Source organism: Abramis brama (genome assembly GCF_963993115.1).
Source record: "Abramis brama genome assembly, chromosome: 4".
NCBI classification, from domain to species: Eukaryota; Metazoa; Chordata; class Actinopteri; order Cypriniformes; family Leuciscidae; genus Abramis; species Abramis brama.
Window position 1 is genome coordinate 17332917 of NC_139966.1, and position 13551 is coordinate 17346467.

Here is a 13551-nt window from a genome sequence, read left to right on the forward strand (position 1 = left end):
TTGTCCCAATGTTTCGTGAAAACAAAAGAAGAACATTCTACTTGCAACATTTTGAGCATATTTTGGGAATGTTGCTAAAGTTAAAGTTTGTACAATGATCTCAATATAACATTGTCCCAATGTTTCATGATAACAAAAGAAGAACATTCTTCTTGCAACATTTTGAGCATATTTTGGGAATGTTGCTAAAGTTAAAGTTTGTACAATGATCTCAAAATAACATTGTCCCAATGTTTCGTGAAAACAAAAGAAGAACATTCTACTTGCAACATTTTGAGCATATTTTGGGAATGTTGCTAAAGTTAAAGTTTGTACAATGATCTCAATATAACATTGTCCCAATGTTTCATGATAACAAAAGAAGAACATTCTTCTTGCAACATTTTGAGCATATTTTGGGAATGTTGCTAAAGTTAAAGTTTGTACAATGATCTCAATATAACATTGTCCCAATGTTTCGTGAAAACAAAAGAAGAACATTCTACTTGCAACATTTTGAGCATATTTTGGGAATGTTGCTAAAGTTAAAGTTTGTACAATGATCTCAATATAACATTGTCCCAATGTTTCGTGAAAACAAAAGAAGAACATTCTACTTGCAACATTTTGAGCATATTTTGGGAATGTTGCTAAAGTTAAAGTTGTACAATGATCTCAATATAACATTGTCCCAATGTTTCATGATAACAAAAGAAGAACATTCTCTCTGTCACATTAGGAAAATGTTTTGAGGATATCATTGAGAGATGAGATGTTGAATGTTCTTTATAAAACGTTCTTGTAATGTTATGTGTTAACACAATTAGAACATTTTACTTGCAACATTTTGAGGATGTTTTGAGGATGTTGTTGAGATAACAGATTATATAATGTTCTCAGTAAAACATTGGCACAATGTTCCATAATAACAGGAGGAACATTATCAAAACAATGTTCGTAAAATGTTTTGAGGATATCACTGAGACCTGAGATGATGAGTGTTTTTAAAAAAACGTTCTTGTAATGTGACATGTTAACAAAACTAGAACATTTTAAATGTAACATTTAGCAATCAAACTACACAATTATTGTTAAATTGAGCTTGCTGGTCTGACAGCAGGCCAACAGGGTTCACGATGGAACATATGGTGCGTTTAAGTCCTCCTGGGAAGTTTGTATTCATGAGGTTTTACAATTTTTTTAATGTTTTAAATTAATGAAGCCACTGTAAACTTTATCATCACATATTATACTGTTATATATTAATGCTATCATATTTTGTGCAGGCATTAGCTTATTTCATTGTCACTGCTGAATACCTAAGTATAGTGGTATCCCACAATGTTTCCCACTGACACGCCCCTAACTCTTCAAGATCGGGGTTAAAGAAAATCCTGAGCTTCCTACTCATATTCTCATCATTGTGTTGGCGTTCAACTTGTAAATACGATCTTTATGACATGACTTGAATGCACCAATAGCTCTAGCTTAATTAGGGACAATCCATACAAACACTCTTTGCTAAAATACATTACAGACTGTCACAGTGAGAAGTTATTCATCCTGTATCAACGCTAAAGGCCTAACCACTGCAGTCAACACCTTGGAGTCTATCCATGCTGTTAAATAAAAGTCTGTAGACAAGGGTTAGGGTTAGAGTTATGGTTAACCTTAACCCTTAATTTCTAACCCAGACCCGGTTTCACAGAGTTTAGATTAAGCCAGGATTAGGCCTTAGTGCATTTAATTAGCTTTTAAAAATGTGCCTTAGAAAAAAGAAAAAAGAAACATTACTGGTGTGCATCTTGAGACAAAACAATGGCACTGACATATTTTAAGATTTGTCAGTGCAAGTTGCTTTCAGGTAAAACAGCTCAAACGTGCATTTTAGTCTGGGACTACAGGCTTAAACCTTGCCTGTGAAACCCGGGGTATATGTTGCAACTTGTATAGAATTATGCCAATGTTAGCAAAGTGTTGTGTTGGACAGAGGATTAACCCTAAACCAACAGGTTGTGTAACAGTGCCACACAGGGTGAAAAGCAAGTTGACATTATTAGGCATAAGAGTGTTTCTAAAGGAAAGGTCAATATTTTGTTAAAGTGCAAAAGGATCATTATGGGTCACATGAATGTAACTCTAATGTCACCATGACACCAATCCATTATTTTTTCATGTAGGTAAGGTATGCAGAATTGTATATGAATAGCCTACATATGCAATGTTTGCTCTGTTTAATATATAATATGTTTGCTCTTTTAAACTGCTGTTGGCAGAGCAGTGGTAAATATAATTTTGTTATATATGGTATATATTATTTATGTTATTTATTATTATTATTTATATGTTATTGTAAGTTTTTTTTTTTTATCATGCACTGCAATGAAGACACCATTTAACCAATTGATTAAATATAACAGCCAGCTTACAAATACAACTAAATAAATAGCACGTGCACATTTTTTTCATATTCTTTCTTTTAAAACATGTCATCTTTTCCTGTAATTGCAATGTTACCACATTATTGGCTGTCTCTTCGAGTTGTTTTGAGCATGATTGGTTATTCAGACTGTCATCCAGGAATCTGGCCAATGGCAGCTATGCGCGCCTTTTACTGGTCAAGTTTGAATATTCGTCTGTTAGAGTGTGTGTGTGTGTGTGTGTGTGTGCGCGCGCTGCTGCTGCTCGGGATCTTCAGTACTAGCCTCCTTCGGTTCTGTGGCTTTTACATTGTTTAAAACATGGATTATTTTGCATCGTACTGTTACATTTTTATTTTGAGCGAGTTGCGGGATGTAAATGGACAACGAATTTTAACAACGTACGTGTAACGGACATATTGCAATCTGCGGAAGGTAAATAACTTTATTTTATATAAAAATACATTCTGCTACATCAAAATATAGTGTGTTAAATTGAGAAGCCAATTTTAAATGCGATTAGAGCAATATCGACATTATGTCAATGTTTCAGGCTAAGCATGTGTAATATTGTCAGCTAACTTAGTTTTTGATAAAAAAAAATAAAAAAAGGAGCTTTACAATGAGTGAACTGAGAACATTGTGTCTTTATACAGAGAGGAACTCGAACCACACTATGAAAACTAGGCTTTTGAATATTGTTGATCGCGGGATATCGGCCTACCGTCAAAATGATGAGTCATCATCATAATATGTTTTTGAGCTGGTGAGTAAAATTTTGCAAGCTTTTGCAAATGTCTCTTTTAGTAAGTAAATACAAATAGCTAATAATATTGCTGTATGTGTGTGTTTCCCATTATCTAGGAATTTTGGGAATAAATATTATCCAGCCACACGATCTTGCGGTGAGTATTGTCATAGTAAAATACACGTGAAATAGAGGCAGAACATGTAAACTCTGCTCAAAGGCACACTGGTCCAAACCCTCCAGACAATATTTTACCTGTCTTCTTGATATGAGTTTACGGGCCTAGCTGACCCAAACATAAATGTCCTTTCAAAATGAAATTATTTTCAAACCTGTATGACTTACTTCTGTGAAACACAAGAATGTTGGGAATAAAACAACATTGGAACCCATTTTATGGAAAAAAACAAAACAGTGAAGTCATTTCTCAAGATATCTTAATTAAGGTTATATAGGTTGCTATAGCGACCGAAGCGAGCGAAAACTCAGCAAAGATGATCTTTAGCTTTAAGTTGGTTTCGTGGGTTGGTTGAAGAAGACTAGCAACTGAAGTAGAGTAGTTTTAAGAAAATAAAACTTGGAAAATAAAACGAAATAAAAGCGAGCGAGGCTTCCTTGAAGGAAGGAGGCGTGTCTTCTTTCTCTCTCTCTGGCGACTGCAATGAGAGGAGGGAAACACTACATTTTGAAGGGGCCAATCTCACGCCCCCTCACGCCTGTAGGCCAATCGTCTTTAACAACGTATTGGGCCCAACCTTCTGACGCTTTGAGTGTCTACGCCCTTCATACTAGATGTTGGAATTATAATTCCGTTCTTATCAACAATACTGCGGGTATTTTAGTCAAATAACACATTTTCTGATATTTTGTGTTAAAGATTCAGAACCCTTGGGATTTCTGGAACAAAACGATACCACGGATCGTGATTATATCCGTTAATAACAAACAGTTACATGGTTCTTAATAATAATAAGCATTTCACTTTTGATTATATCATAAAACTTAGTTATAATGGTCTTCCATATAAGGACCATGACACACCACACGAATACATTTCAAAAATATATAGAAAAGAGTGATTTTGGATCACAATGTCCAGGGATGTGAGTTTCTCTGTGTTTTGTGTGTAAGGTCATCTTCAGTTTACGAGGCTGTGTCCCCCGCGTGAACTGCGTTCTTCCCCCCTCAAGGGGAAAATCAGTATGTATGTATGAGTGTATGTATGTATGTGCGTTTTACAATCAATGGCCTTTTGGTGAACATCTGTTAACAGTTGTGGCTTGTTTGTGAGATGTTCGATGCTGTGAAAATCCCCAGGGGTAATAGAATCTCCAGTCCGACTGGCGTTCTGCGGGTCGCAAATCTTAGCCGAAACAGTGAACAGAAGGCTGTGTGTTGACACAGGAATAGATTAGGGTTCTTTGGATCAGGGATCAATTGATTTATGCGGATAGTGAGACATAGTGAGGCGCCAATCGGTCTGCCTGTTTTGTCGGAATCTTGAGACAATGGAGGTGTTTGTCACTGGGGGTTCCAGTAAGTTGATTAGGTCCCAGACTAGAGGGGGATCTGATCACGGGGTAATCTCAGTAATTTAATCAACACGCCGTCTGATCATGTGCTTTGCGTTACAACTTTATCTTGTTTAAATAAATTATAAACACAAAGTGCCCAGTGTGGTTAAGTGAATGCAAAGCCACTGCATTTTAGTCATTATTTCAACCTGTTGTACCTGATGTATTCGTTGATATTTTTTTATGGAATGTATGCATACATGTAAAACAGAAATATATCCGGTCACCATTTATGTCTGAGTTGGATGTAATTGCCAAAACTGTGCTGCCAAGATGCAACAAAATATCTCGCAACATTACAAAATCCTGCGATAGGTTAGATTATCTCGCGAGATGTTAACGCATTCTCCCCATAGACTCACTTGGGAACATTGAAGTTTGAACAATCACGAGGAGAGGAGGAATATTATTAGAAATCTACTGTTGGGTACGTACATTTTGTATTATTAGATTAACGTGCTAGAGTTTTATTTGTTTGACATGAATGAACCGAAAGAAATGATGCCCACATTGTCAACTGAAATTGGCTAACTGAGTTTGGCTAAAATTAGCTAGTAGGCTAAAAGTTACTTTGAACTTATACAACGGTAGCCTATACCATAAAGTATGTTTAATGATAGTCAAAGTTATTACTGTAACTTATTAATGTAGCCTTGTGAGAGTTTCTTTCAGAAAGTAAATTATCTGAAATAGAATTAAATGTTTAGCTGGATTTGAACATGTTTTCAGTAACTGCTTTAAAAATATTTTGTAATTTTAGAATTGCTAAACATGTCTATTCAGGGGACATCACAGCCCACCTGTCTTTATCAGAAATGTCCTGTTCACTTTCTCACAGTTACACACCTAGTTAAGGGTCTTTCTCAAGGGCACCACAGTGGTATTGAAGAGGCAGGGGACAAATGCTGTTACCCCCCAACACCAATTTAAAGCAGAACATCTTTTATACAATAAGATAAAATGTAATGCATGTTGATTACCTTTTTCTAATGTTTCATTCATGATTCATTCATCTTGTTCCATGGTTTTGCATGTCATTTACCTCAAATTTTTAATTTTATTTATTTTAAAAAGAAATATATTCTCTTCCCTTAGATGCTGTGAAGAGGTGGAGCACAAATGCTACAGACTCTGAAATTGATGCAGCAATGGCAGAACACCTGAAACACGCTCCAGGAAGAGCTGGGGGTGGTGGATACAAAAAATGAGCCAAACAATGTGTTTAAGGGATAGTTAACCCAAAAATGAAAATTGTCATCATTTACTCAACCTCATGTTTCAAACCTGTATACCTTTCTATGTTATGCTAAACACAAAGATGTTTGGAAGAATTTTTGTAACCAAGCAGATGTCGCATCCCATTAACTACCATAATCATTTTTTTTTCTCCAATAATGGTAGTCAGTGGTTGCTCTATTTGCTTGGTTACAAACATTCTTCAAAATATCTTCTTTTGTGTTCAGCAGAAGAAAGAAACTCATACAGGTTTGGAACATGAGGGTGAGTAAATGACAGAATTGTCATTTTTGGGTGAACTATCCCTTTATATCAGTGGTTCTCAAACCTGTCCTGGAGGACCACTAACACTGCATGTTTTCGTTGTCTCCCTAATCAAACACACCTGATTCAACTCTTCAGCTCCTTAACCCATGTGATAATGAGCTGATGAGTTGAATCAGGTGTGTTTGATTAGGGAGACAACGAAAACCTGCAGTGTTAGTGGTCCTCCAGGACAGGTTTGAGAACCACTGCTTTATATAATAATTCAGTTTTTTGTAATTGGTATTTTACTTTGGTTAACAAATCGAGAGCTTGGAATTATAAGGTTCTATCTCCGTTTGGGGTAGTTTATTGAGCATCAAAGTTTTTAAACTCGGTTTATGTTTTGTGAGATGGAACCTTTTTATTTTATTAATAACTACTAACAAAATATTTTTTTTTTTACAAAAATAACACCACACAGGCATTAATAAACACCTAATGGATCAGATTGTCAAAAACTCAATTTTGACCAAAAGTGGAGATAGAACCTTATAATTCTAAGATCATGAAATGTTAAACATTGAAAAAAATAAAGAGAAATTTTGGCTGTTCAAGATCAATAAAATATTGTGCTAAATCAGAACATGCTTCTTTTTTGCTTATGTCCACAAATAATGTGTTCTTGTTTGTGATGTACACGTGATTAACACGTTTTATTGACGTTCAGGTCTGACTGGACCAATTTTGGACCTTTTTCAAGATGTGTAAACCTCAAGACTTGATTGCCTTTCACGATGTTACACAATAGGTGTGTGATTATTTTATATGCAGGCTTATATATACACTTAAATTATGCAGCAACACATTTAAACACACAGATGATGACGCATTTAGACGTCCAGGGACGCGCAGAAAAGACGTGGAATTCACGGCCAGACGGTTCAACTTCCATTTTGGAACTATTTTTCAACCATGACGGGACGTCTCTGTTGGACGTCTTTTCAACGGTCATTAAACGTCCAAATGTTTGCTGGGATCATTCAATTCTGTTAAGTGTCTACTTTTATGTGTATACCCACAATAAAAACAAAGCGTTGTTCTTTTTGCCTAATAAAGAAAAATAAACATTCTCTCTGTCGGTGAAGTCAATTCTGAAACGCGTCCGGAAATGAACTATAACTCAGCAAATACTCACACAGGCATAAAGCTTGAATTCTCTTCTTTTAAATTAAGTAATTTATATAAAAAACAAATATTCTCAGTTTTTGTAATCTGTATGAAAAGAGAGAGATGTCAGTCATTCTCATCTCAGCTCATTATGTGAACACGCCCACGGAGAGTGCGCACTATAGACTGTTTAAATATGAATCGCATGTTTGTGTGAATGAATGAATGGCACAAATGCACGATGTTGTTTACTACAGCTGGCAAAAAGACTGTTTAAATATGAATCGCGTGTCTGTGTTTGAATGAATGAACGGCACAGATGTAGTAAACAACAGCGCGCATCTGTGCCGTTCATTCACACTTGCACTTACATTAGTAAACATGTTATTTTTACATGAACACATCTACTAGTTTAGCTTTTACCAAACTATATTGCTATGCTGAGATGAGTAAAAATCAACTGAAATATGTTGAAATAAAATGTCTTTGTATAAGCAACGTATTAAACTGCAAATTAACATTTATATGCTAATATATCATAAAAATGATATGTTACAGACGAAATATGAATGTTTAGACAAGATTTCGTTGATTAGTTTTGGATAGATTATAAAGTTTTTACTGTAAAAAAAAGACTACTGCCACATCAAATAAGCTTTTGTTCGCCAATTTCTGCTCATATGTTAAATATATAGTATGTGATGTTTTGTTAAAAAGAAAGTAGGTATATTGAATTATCAACTAAGATGTTTTTATAGTGTTTGTTCCAATATTCAAACTAATGAATCCTTAACTTTGAAATACGTATGATAAAATGTATACTTTTTACAAAGAAAGATTACACTTGAAATACTGTTAAAATTGTAATTGTTGTTGATTTACATGTGAAAACTTTTTAATAAAATAGCAAAAAAATATATTTACAAGGTAGAGGTAAGCAACATCTTAATAGGTCAATAAAAGCCTTCTCATTAAATTATTTATTATTGTTTTTTATTAGTGACACATTCAGGAGAGGATATATTCCAAAACTTTCTGAAAATACAGTATGAGAATTAACTGCATACTAGAAATGTTTACCTCGGATATTATACAATTTGTATGCATACAAAATAAGTCCTCACACTCTAGTTGTGGTACTCTCAGTAGTGATGTATGTCTCGAGACCACTTTTACGTGGTCTCGGTCTTGTCACGGCCTTGACGGTCTTTGGTCTTGGTCTTGTCTTGGTCTCGGACCTCTCGGTCTTGTCTAGGTCTCGCTGTCTCAGACCGACATAGTGGTCGGGGGATTTAGCAATACAATACTACAATATCCACGACGACACAACGTTCGATAATGCAACATTATTGTCCGCAACGGAATGGATTGAAGCGCGCGTCCGAGTGAAGACAGTGCGGCGTGTGCGTGAGCCACACGAGAAAACACTTTATCCGCGCCACTGACTGCAGCGGCAACGAGCACTTTGATCACTTGATTTAAAAAACACATATCAGTGACATGATGGGTTTTAACTTCATTCAGGAGATTTTGGGTAACTGCACAACTGACAGATGACTTTGAGCGCACCGCCAACGGTGTGTGTGTGTGTGTGTGTGTGTGTGTGTGTAACCATAGTGACAAAGACCAACTTTCTTTTTAATTTCGTTTTTAAACATTTTATTATGCATTTAAAAGTTGCAGAATGGATTAATTTGGAGACTCCGAAATCGGCAGAGATAGGCAGGCATTTGCTTAGATGAATTTGTGTCTTTGATATCTCTGTGTGTGTGTGTGTGTGTGTGTGTGTGTGTGTGTGTGTGTGTGTGTGTGTGTGTGTGTGTGTTGTTTGATTACAGTATTGTATTTAAGATGGTGGTGTTAGACTAAATAAATGGTCTTTTAAATATCATCTGCATATCTCCATTGTGTTGACTAAACATTAGGCCTAATCCAAGTTTATAATTGTGCATCTTTAATTTGATGTTACAATTTCATCTACACATTAAGTATTTCAATTGGTTACATATTTCTCATTCTTTAGACAGTTGTTGGAGGAGCAAGATGGTGTTGGAGGTGTTTGATGTTTTGTCAGATGAACCAGTCAGTACCAGTCATGTCAGTCCTCAACAGTACACAAAAGTTAAGGGAGTCTCAATCCTCTAATAGTGCAGTAACAGCCGTCATGCAATTGCTACACAGTTGATCTCACCCAGTCTGCAAAAACATTTACAGTGAGCTCGCAGTCACACACATGACATGGTCTGTCTCTGTATAGTTCTGCCTGTGTAGTTGAAGTAATACCGTCTAATATGTATTGACCCTCATTATGCGGGTCATTGTTTTCTCAGGTGTGAATCAGAGCATTATTCATGATCATTCATGCCCACTCGCATATTGCCTTTCCAAACAAAATGTGTCTTACAAAGTTTAAATCAATGTTTTGTTTTATGTGAATGATTAGGCAGGATGATTTTCAGATCATTTTGAAGCAAATACTCTAGGCAACAACATCCATTAGTCAAAAGTCTTGTGGACACATATTTAGTATTTGTTTTGTGGCCTTATTTCAGAAACTTTAATTTTTCATTTTTTCAATAACCATGCATAAACATTATTCTCTCAAAAATACAAACATGTACATGTTGCTCACATATTATGGTAGCCCTGTTTGTGCTAAATAGAGTGTAATCACACCTTTGCCATTAATATGTTTATAAGCAACTGAAAAAAGCACAAATGTCAGGGCATGTCAAAACATCTCAAGCACTCCAAAAACACCTTAGACCCCAGAGGGTTAATGAGTGAGATTGTCACGGAACCCACTGTGAAGGAGATTGGTGATTCGTGGGGCACTCCTAAAGTAGATGGTACTAAAGCACCAACTGGATGTGAAAACATTTCTATTATAGTGAGATATGTTGATAAAAGTTGTCGTGTGCGAGAGAGATTGTTGAAAATTACTATTTAGGATTGAAAATAATCCAAGATATTTTTATTTTTCCACCCCCTTTTTCTACCACAAGGATCATTTGGAGGCACAGATGGGCTGATAGTGATCTAGGCCTGTAGGCCAAAATATGTACTTTGGGGGTTGATGAATTGTCACACCTTTAGTACAATTAGCTAGCTAATTACCAAGTTGTAATTATCTGATTGGTCAGTTTGAATGTCTCACATTTGGGTTTTAGTCACATGGTCAGGAAAGGATAAAAGAAAATTGAAACTGGTGCTCTGGCTCTCTTATTCTCTGGGTCCCTTTCTTGGGGCTTTCTCTTTTTACATCCTCTTTCCTCTTCCTCTCTCTCTCTCTCTCTCTCTCTCTCTCTCTCTCTCAGGTAACATTTTACATGCTGGGTTTATTAACCCTCTGGGGTCTGAGGTGTTTTCTGGCCCTGGAGGTGTTCTGACATGCTCTGACATTTGTGCTTATTTCTGTTACTTGTGACATTTTCATGGCTAAAGTCTGATTACACTGTATTTAGCACAAACTCTGCTACAATAATATATCAGCAGCATGTATGTAAAGGTTTGTAGTTTTGAGATAATGACATTTATGCGTGGTTTGTGAAAATACAAAAAAAAAATTGTCACTGAAATAAGGCCATGAAACCCATACTGATTATTTCTTCACAAGACTTTTGAAAATTGTATCACGTAGCCTAGAATATTTGCTCCAAAACTATGTGAAAATCATCCTGACTGCTCATTCAGATAAGACAATATATTGATTTCAAATTTGTAAGATGTGTTTTCTGTAAGAAAGCTTTATGCAAAGAGGCGTTAATATCACATCATTAATATGTAAGCCTTTCACACCTGAGAAAGACAAAGACACTCCCCTAATGGCCCTATTAGGAGCTATCAGGCCCTGTCATTCTGAGCAACCTTGCACAAAGAATGAGGAGATTTAAAAAAGAATGGCTTTTAGATTGTTTGGATTTATTTACAACACAACATAATCCAAAGATACACAACAAATGACAAAAAGCACATTATTGAAAACAATGATCCAAAGACAGAGACCTTTGTGCCATTCCTAAAAACACTGTACATACCTTTCATTTCCAATGTGTTTGATTTTCACATTTCCCCCCCCTGTGAAAAAACCTGTGAACATGCTGATATCAAGAGAAACTATAGGGCTGCACGATTTTGGGAATAGATTTGAGATTTTTCTGGTTAAAATTGCTTTTTAAAATTCACAGAATACACACACAAATGTTTCCAACAATAATGAACACCAGGTTTGTTGTGCCTTGTAGGCATAGGCTACGCACAGTGCTGCATAAAATAATAATAACAATAGCCTATAGCAGCCTATAAATCTTCCAAAAGATTTCAGTAACAACTACGTTAGAGAAAAATATATTGATTATCATATGTTACTTCAAATGTTTCCATTCGTTATGATGATATGAAATGAGATTAGAGTAAAAACATGAAGCCTTTGTTTGGTGCGTTTTGCTTTTCAAACCCACAGCGTGCTCCAAAATATGAACCATTCAACGCAGAGCGCGCTCCAAAATATGAACCATTCAACGCAGAGCGCGCTCCAAAATATGATACATGAAACGCACGGCGCGCTCCAAAATATGAAACATTATGGTTACCATATTATACATATCTACATTTGAGCAGATATCCACAAACACAGTATAGTAAACACGGGTCTAAATATTATAATATTCACCTTATATCTAGCAACAGTTCAACTGCAATGTGAAGTTTATGCAACAATAACATAAACTAATAATTAAGAATTTCTTACCTTACATCTTTCTTGTCTTCAAATCACGTTCTTCTTCTTCTGAGGTAAATCCAATGTAAGCTCACGGCGCGTCTTTCAAACTCAACGAAAGGCAGAGACTTGTGAAGTTTTTTGGTGCTTTGTTTTTGAGGTAATGAGCACGTTCGCGTTTCATGTGGAGATTTGCATGTCAATCTCTTTTGCGCGCGTGGGCGTGGTCAAATTAAAAATAATGAGCAAGTGTTTGAGATACTGGACATCTTGTTGGTTTTATACATATTACTTAAACAGAGAATATTTGTTTTCAGTTTGAATCCGATCATTTAAAAGTACACACTTAAATGTTTATAAAGGTGTATGGCTCATAAATGTGTGAATAGTATTCGCTGAGTTTTGTTTCAGTTTATAGACGTGCTCAAGAAAAAAAAGTTCACCGCGACGGAGAGGCAGAAAGCACACCCTGTTTATTTTCTTTGTTTTACAAAAGCACAATGTTTTGATTTGATTGTAAGTGTCACATGCCTGTCCTGTCTTGTGCTGCACATGGGTGTTTTGTTATTTTGGGCCATGTGCTCGTGTCATTGTCTGATCCCTCCCCCTTGTTATCTGATTATTGATTTATTTGTCCCACCTGCCTTACTCATTAACCTCCTTTGTTTTCTCCCCTATTTAGTCTCCCTGTGTTTGTAGTCTAGTGCTGGTTCGTTATATCTATGTTTCCTCGTGTTCCTGCTTTAGACCTGTTTATCTTGTTTGCCTGTTTTGTTTTCATTTGTACCTGGATTTATTTTCTATTTTTTATTAAACATTCTACCTCTGCATTTGAGTCCTCGCTCTCCTTTCCACACCCAGATCGTGACAGAACGAACCAGCCGTTATGAGGACTCAGCGGAGGAAGGATTTGCCCAAACCACCGGCCTCTCCTGTGTCATGCCCTCAATATGAACGCATATTGAAGTTCAGAGACTTGACTTCTCTTCGCCAACAGGGGACCAACGTGAGGGAGTTTGCCCAGAGATTCAGTGCTGCGGCAGAGGGACTGAGACTTGGTGATGCGGCTCTGAAGGATTTATTTAGTTATGCCCTTGATGAGCCTATATCATTCGAAGTAATGAGAGGACTGACATTTTTGACATTTGAGGGGTTCGTGAGACTCCTTGATCATCACGACAACTCTCCAGCTAAGGAGGTTATAGTTTCCCCAGAAGTGGCAGCATCTCTAGAGGAGGTTATTCTCACACCACCTCAACCTCGAAAGTGCAGGAGGAGGGGGGCTACTACCCCTGATTCAGAGGCCCCTAGCCTGGTGGTCCCAGTGCCAGTGGTCCCGAGTCCGGTGGTCCCAGTTCCGGTGGTCCCAGTTCCGGTGGTCCCGGGTTCAGTGGTCTCGAGTCCGGTGGTCCGGAGACGAAGGAGGAGGAAAAGGGCGTCCTCAACTGATTGTCCGGTGGC

The 13551-nt window shown here is 36.7% G+C and overlaps 2 protein-coding genes and 1 long non-coding RNA gene across 3 annotated transcripts in view; 2 read left to right on the plus strand and 1 right to left on the minus strand.

The window, feature by feature from the left end:
* Positions 1-13551, minus strand: part of LOC311081730 (membrane-spanning 4-domains subfamily A member 8-like) — a 352363-nt gene that overhangs the window by 175928 nt on the left and 162884 nt on the right. The gene's annotated exons all lie outside the window — the stretch shown is intronic.
* Positions 1-13551, plus strand: part of LOC311082084 (uncharacterized protein) — a gene marked incomplete at both ends in the record, with an annotated part of 257684 nt that overhangs the window by 23729 nt on the left and 220404 nt on the right. The window lies entirely within an intron of this gene.
* On the plus strand, positions 2269-3486 carry LOC311081765. The gene is made up of 3 exons (XR_014606004.1): positions 2269-2834; positions 3056-3165; positions 3264-3486. It is a non-coding gene; the product is annotated as an uncharacterized lncRNA (long non-coding RNA).